The sequence below is a fragment of the Ipomoea nil genome, unplaced genomic scaffold (genome assembly GCF_001879475.1).
Source record: "Ipomoea nil cultivar Tokyo-kokei standard unplaced genomic scaffold, Asagao_1.1 scaffold1061, whole genome shotgun sequence".
In the NCBI taxonomy this organism is placed as follows: domain Eukaryota; kingdom Viridiplantae; phylum Streptophyta; class Magnoliopsida; order Solanales; family Convolvulaceae; genus Ipomoea; species Ipomoea nil.
This window is the reverse complement of record NW_017617489.1, coordinates 1-7,922: the sequence shown is the minus strand read 5'-3', so window position 1 is coordinate 7,922 and position 7,922 is coordinate 1. Positions and strand designations below refer to the sequence as shown.

Here is a 7,922-nt window from a genome sequence, read left to right as displayed (position 1 = left end):
CTAGCTTCAATAATTCATAACCATTTCTTCAATTTAGTTTTTCCTCTCCTACAATTTAATTAATTGTATTTCTTTTCTTCATTACTGTACTCATGATCTGTTTTACAAAATTGCATGTAATAATAAATTTCTTGTACTTTTCATTATATACCTACAACTAACGCAACATGCACTGTTTCTTTTATTGAACATTATATTCAAATTCCAACTAATTCAAGGTTACGTTACTTATTCTCAACAAAGTTACATTAAAAGCATGCGCTGATCTACTCAAATTACATATAATATTAGGCATAAGATTTCTGTAATGGAATTATTTGTTTATCATTTCCTTCATCCCGCTTCGCAATTCATGCTCGAGAAGATATTGTTAAGTTTGTCTCATATCGGGATTAGGAATATGAGTTTGTCCAATAGGAGTGAAACAGTTTGGGTAGACGCATTGTACAACGATTAGATGCCTAGAAATACATTAATTATATCCCAAAGCTAAGGTATCACCACGATCACCATCGCTATGAACGAATTTTTTTTTTTTTTTTACTCTCGTGGGTGTAAGCACATTGCCGAACCATGTAAATCTTACATTCTTTACCTCTATTTTTACCAATATTATTGTTTCTGGTTCTTGTTGATTTCATCAGATATTGTAGGCAAGACAATATAATTCGTACACAAAATTGTTTCCAAGTTATCATTTGGATTTGTATTTTTCAAAAAAAAAAAATAATAAGTACTCGGATTTATAAAATCATATTTTGCAATTTGAAAAATAATTGTATTTGAACAAATTATTTGTTTTTTTTTTTCAAAAAACGTCACAAGTTTTTTTTTTTTTTTTTTTTTTATGTGAAATGCCCTATCGGAACGTTATGCTGTGCAGCGGTGTGCACCATGCAAGGTGCGCACGGTTCCAATTCATAATTTCTATACTGTAGATTCATAATTTCTATGCTGTAAATTCATAAAATATATATTGTAGGTTCATAATTTCTAAAACGTAGATTCATAATTTAAACACAAGAAATTCATAACTTCTATATAGAAGATTCACAATTTCTATACTGCAGATTCATATTTTATGCACTGTAGATTCATAATATCTAAACTGTATAGTTAACAAATTATGAACATATAGTTCTGTGAGTTGTGAATACAGAGTTCAACAATTGGGAATATGAGCATCGAAAATTATGAACATATAGCTCTGTAATCATGAACATATATTCATAAATTTATGAACATATAGCTCTATCACATGTTCACAAATCAAATACTGTAGATTCATAATTTCTACACTGTAGATTCATAATTTAAATATGGTAGATTCATAATTTCTAAACTGTGCGATTGCGAAGAGAGAAAAGAATGTTTGAATGCGAATGGAAATCGCCTAACGCCGTTAACGGCAATGAAAAATGGATATTTTTTTTTTTAAATTTGGAACGGCGTCGTTTTGCAACAGTATGCACCATGCACGGTGCACACGGTTGCACGGCATAATTTGCGTATAGTATCCAAAGAGATAACTAGATGAGTTATTGTTATTGTATGGAAAATAACTATTATATTCTTAGGATTATCTTGATAAATTATGCTATTCCTTTTGGACATGCTTGATTGAGGAAACAAAATTTAGATGAATATAAATTCTATTTCATAAGGAATGCAAACACTTTTGTGGGATCGTCTCACACGTCTCAATCCCGTTAGAGAGAGAGAAAAACGAAGGAAAAGCAAGACACATGTGCGTTTCACGCATATACGGGACGAGTAAATCTAGTTCTATTTTTTCTAGAATTTTTTTAAATCTAACAAAACAATGAATGCATCCAAAACTATCATCACTAGTCGACATACCAAAATCACCAAATTAATTAACTAATTTCCCAATTATAAAAATTTTCTTGAGCATATACAAATCAAAGATCAAAGCTGAATGAGTGAAAGTGAGGAAACAACATCGTAGATGGCCAATTTTTGCAAGGAGCGAAATGCAATCGTGAAGACAGCAAACAAGATATCAACTCTTTGCGCCTCAAATGTTCTTAACGATCATGTGTTTAAACATTTGCGGTCATATGTCTGGACACATTTTGTCACCAAATTAGAGAGAGAAAAATGAAGGAAAAGAAAGACACGTGCGCGTTTCGCGCATCTAAATCTATTTCCTTTTCTTGAATTTTTTAAAATCTAACAAAACAATGAATGCATTCGATACCATCATCACTAGCTGACATACCAAAATTTCCAAAATAATGGACCTAATTAATTAACTAATTTTCACAATTACAAATTTTTTTTTGATCATACAATCCAATTATTTGGAATGTATGAAGACTTAAATCCATTAGTGGAGTATTTTAACAAATTTTTTCTAAATGATCACTGTCACTGATTAAAATATTTTTCAGCGAAATTAATGAAATAAACTTAATAATATACACAGTTCCAAAACTGTTCACAAATATGAATATATAGTTCAAAAATGATGAACATATAGGTCTGCTTCAATCGGATAAAGTTCTATTCAGCGGCGGAGCAACTGACAGTATTGTTTCAGAGTACGCCAGGAGCTCTCGGGCATTCCAAGAAGATTTTTTCTAAATGATCGCTGCCACTGATTAAAATATTTTTCAGCCAAATTAATGAAATAAACTTAATAATATACACATTCATAAATGGCAAATTATGCTGTGGAACCGTGTCCACCTTGCAAGGTGGACACATTTCCAAAACTGTTCATAACTATGAATATATAGTTCAAAAATGATGAACTTATAGGTGTATGATTATGAACATAGAGTTGTGAACACAATTATGAACATATAGTTCTGTAATATATGAATATAGAGACTCAATAATTGTGAATATGAAGTTCAAAATTTATGAATATATAGCTTTATAATTATGAACATATAGTTCATTAATTATGAATATAGAACTGTGTCCATCTTGAATATATAGCTTTATAATTATCAAGTGACATAAAACTTGGACAAATTATTCTGTGGACCATGGTCCACACAGTGCTGTACGGACCATAAAAGAAAGTACAATTTTTAATAATCGAAAGGTCGAAATATATATTATATAATAATCGAAAAAGATAACATTGAATATATGGTCGATGAAAAAAATGATATAAAGGCCGGAAAAAGACTAATTGACGGAGAAGAACTGAACCCGGCCTGATCACAGGGAAAGGACCCTAGAGTATATGACTTGATTGTTCCGTTCATGATATTCATCAATTTTAATTTCTAAACATTAGTTATTATTAATCATATATATTCACACTAAGCTAGAATTAATATTTATTCTCCCTAGCCCTCTCTATATTATAGTGAATAATATAATATAATATAATATTCCTTTTATCATTCCTTATCTGATTAGGAGTATATATATATATATATATTTAACAATAGCCACCGCCTCCCTGCAACAAGTATATACACTTCGTTCCACTTTCCCATTCTCAATCATCATACCAACCCAATCATTGATTTCAGATCAGACCTACAATCCCTGCGCCATTTCTCTATATACATATGGCTTCTCATATATACACTACAGCTTTATCGTGTTTGCTTCTACTGCTGCTCTCCTCCTTCTCGCAATGCCAAGCGCAGCAGCAGCAGCTATCCCCTACATTTTACGACAACACATGCCCTAATGCTCTAAACATCATTCGCGATGCCGTAAGGCAAGCCGTGTCCCGTGAGCGTCGCATGGCCGCTTCCTTGATTCGTCTCCATTTCCACGACTGCTTTGTTCAGGGTTGCGACGCTTCCATCTTACTGGACGAGTCACCAACCATTAAGAGCGAAAAGACGGCGTTGCCAAACCATGCCTCTGCCAGGGGTTACGACGTGATAGAGGCTGCCAAGCGCGAGCTAGAGAAAGCTTGTCCTGGTATTGTATCTTGTGCTGATGTATTGTCGGTGGCTGCACGTGATGCCACTGTTGCTGCGGGAGGTCCGTCTTGGACAGTGAAGCTGGGAAGAAGAGATTCAACCACAGCTAGTCGTAACATAGATCTCCCCAGCCCTTTCGCAAATTTGGATACACTTATATCCAGCTTCGCTACCAAAGGCCTTAACACAAGAGACATGGTTGCCTTGTCTGGTGCACACACTCTCGGCCAAGCTCAATGCTTCCTATTTCGCGATAGAATTTACGGCAACCGTACTGACATTGATGCCGGTTTTGCTAGCACTAGAAGACGCAAATGTCCAAAGGACACCGGAAATGGGAATTTGGCACCCCTTGATTTAGTGACCCCAAATTCCTTTGATAACAACTACTATAAGAACTTATTGCAAAAGAAAGGTCTGCTTCAATCGGATCAAGTTCTATTCAGCGGTGGAGCAACTGACAGTATTGTTTCAGAGTACGCCAGGAGCTCTCGGGCATTCCAAGAAGATTTTGCATCAGCCATGATTAAAATGTCTGAAATTCAGCCGCTCACGGGGTCAAAATGGGATCATTAGAAAAGTCTGCGGTGCTTTGAACTAGCTAGCTTCAATAATTCATAACCATTTCTTCAATTTAGTTTTTCCTCTCCTACAATTTAATTAATTGTATTTCTTTTCTTCATTACTGTACTCATGATCTGTTTTACAAAATTGCATGTAATAATAAATTTCTTGTACTTTTCATTATATACCTACAACTAACGCAACATGCACTGTTTCTTTTATTGAACATTATATTCAAATTCCAACTAATTCAAGGTTACGTTACTTATTCTCAACAAAGTTACATTAAAAGCATGCGCTGATCTACTCAAATTACATATAATATTAGGCATAAGATTTCTGTAATGGAATTATTTGTTTATCATTTCCTTCATCCCGCTTCGCAATTCATGCTCGAGAAGATATTGTTAAGTTTGTCTCATATCGGGATTAGGAATATGAGTTTGTCCAATAGGAGTGAAACAGTTTGGGTAGACGCATTGTACAACGATTAGATGCCTAGAAATACATTAATTATATCCCAAAGCTAAGGTATCACCACGATCACCATCGCTATGAACGAATTTTTTTTTTTTTTTTACTCTCGTGGGTGTAAGCACATTGCCGAACCATGTAAATCTTACATTCTTTACCTCTATTTTTACCAATATTATTGTTTCTGGTTCTTGTTGATTTCATCAGATATTGTAGGCAAGACAATATAATTCGTACACAAAATTGTTTCCAAGTTATCATTTGGATTTGTATTTTTTCAAAAAAAAAAAAATAATAAGTACTCGGATTTATAAAATCATATTTTGCAATTTGAAAAATAATTGTATTTGAACAAATTATTTGTTTTTTTTTTTCAAAAAACGTCACAAGTTTTTTTTTTTTTTTTTTTTTTTATGTGAAATGCCCTATCGGAACGTTATGCTGTGCAGCGGTGTGCACCATGCAAGGTGCGCACGGTTCCAATTCATAATTTCTATACTGTAGATTCATAATTTCTATGCTGTAAATTCATAAAATATATATTGTAGGTTCATAATTTCTAAAACGTAGATTCATAATTTAAACACAAGAAATTCATAACTTCTATATAGAAGATTCACAATTTCTATTACTGCAGATTCATATTTTATGCACTGTAGATTCATAATATCTAAACTGTATAGTTAACAAATTATGAACATATAGTTCTGTGAGTTGTGAATACAGAGTTCAACAATTGGGAATATGAGCATCGAAAATTATGAACATATAGCTCTGTAATCATGAACATATATTCATAAATTTATGAACATATAGCTCTATCACATGTTCACAAATCAAATACTGTAGATTCATAATTTCTACACTGTAGATTCATAATTTAAATATGGTAGATTCATAATTTCTAAACTGTGCGATTGCGAAGAGAGAAAAGAATGTTTGAATGCGAATGGAAATCGCCTAACGCCGTTAACGGCAATGAAAAATGGATATTTTTTTTTTTAATTTGGAACGGCGTCGTTTTGCAACAGTATGCACCATGCACGGTGCACACGGTTGCACGGCATAATTTGCGTATAGTATCCAAAGAGATAACTAGATGAGTTATTGTTATTGTATGGAAAATAACTATTATATTCTTAGGATTATCTTGATAAATTATGCTATTCCTTTTGGACATGCTTGATTGAGGAAACAAAATTTAGATGAAATATAAATTCTATTTCATAAGGAATGCAAACACTTTTGTGGGATCGTCTCACACGTCTCAATCCCGTTAGAGAGAGAGAAAAACGAAGGAAAAGCAAACACATGTGCGTTTCACGCATATACGGGACGAGTAAATCTAGTTCTATTTTTCTAGAATTTTTTTAAATCTAACAAAACAATGAATGCATCCAAAACTATCATCACTAGCCGACATACCAAAATCACCAAATTAATTAACTAATTTCCCAATTATAAAAATTTTCTTGAGCATATACAAATCAAAGATCAAAGCTGAATGAGTGAAAGTGAGGAAACAACATCGTAGATGGCCAATTTTTGCAAGGAGCGAAATGCAATCGTGAAGACAGCAAACAAGATATCAACTCTTTGCGCCTCAAATGTTCTTAACGATCATGTGTTTAAACATTTGCGGTCATATGTCTGGACACATTTTGTCACCAAATTAGAGAGAGAAAAATGAAGGAAAAGAAAGACACACGCGCGCGTTTCGCGCATCTAAATCTATTTCCTTTTCTTGAATTTTTTAAAATCTAACAAAACAATGAATGCATTCGATACCATCATCACTAGCTGACATACCAAAATTTCCAAAATAATGGACCTAATTAATTAACTAATTTTCACAATTACAAATTTTTTTTTGATCATACAATCCAATTATTTGGAATGTATGAAGACTTAAATCCATTAGTGGAGTATTTTAACAAATTTTTTCTAAATGATCACTGTCACTGATTAAAATATTTTTCAGCGAAATTAATGAAATAAACTTAATAATATACACAGTTCCAAAACTGTTCACAAATATGAATATATAGTTCAAAAATGATGAACATATAGGTCTGCTTCAATCGGATAAAAGTTCTATTCAGCGGCGGAGCAACTGACAGTATTGTTTCAGAGTACGCCAGGAGCTCTCGGCATTCCAAGAAGATTTTTTCTAAATGATCGCTGCCACTGATTAAAATTTTTCAGCCAAATTAATGAAATAAACTTAATAATATACACATTCATAAATGGCAAATTATGCTGTGGAACCGTGTCCACCTTGCAAGGTGGACACAGTTCCAAAACTGTTCATAACTATGAATATATATAGTTCAAAAATGATGAACTTATAGGTGTATGATTATGAACATAGAGTTGTGAACACAATTATGAACATATAGTTCTGTAATATATGAATATAGAGATTCAATAATTGTGAATATGAAGTTCAAAATTTATGAATATATAGCTTTATAATTATGAACATATAGTTCATTAATTATGAATATAGAACTGTGTCCATCTTGAATATATAGCTTTATAATTATCAAGTGACATAAAACTTGGACAAATTATTCTGTGGACCATGGTCCACACAGTGCTGTACGGACCATAAAAGAAAGTACAATTTTTAATAATCGAAAGGTCGAAATATATATTATATAATAATCGAAAAAGAACATTGAATATATGGTCGATGAAAAAAATGATATAAAGGCCGGGAAAAGACTAATTGACGGAGAAGAACTGAACCCGGCCTGATCACAGGGAAAGGACCCTAGAGTATATGACTTGATTGTTCCGTTCATGATATTCATCAATTTTAATTTCTAAACATTAGTTATTATTAATCATATATATTCACACTAAGCTAGAATTAATATTTATTCTCCCTAGCCCTCTCTATATTATAGTGAATAATATAATATAATATAATATTCCTTTTATCGTTCCTTATCTGATTAG

General features: G+C 32.6%; 1 pseudogene; it reads left to right on the top strand.

Moving 5' to 3' along the window:
* The first annotated feature begins 3,554 nt into the window (after positions 1-3,554).
* LOC109182489 lies at positions 3,555-4,521 on the top strand (annotated as a pseudogene).
* Positions 4,522-7,922: the final 3,401 nt, after the last annotated feature.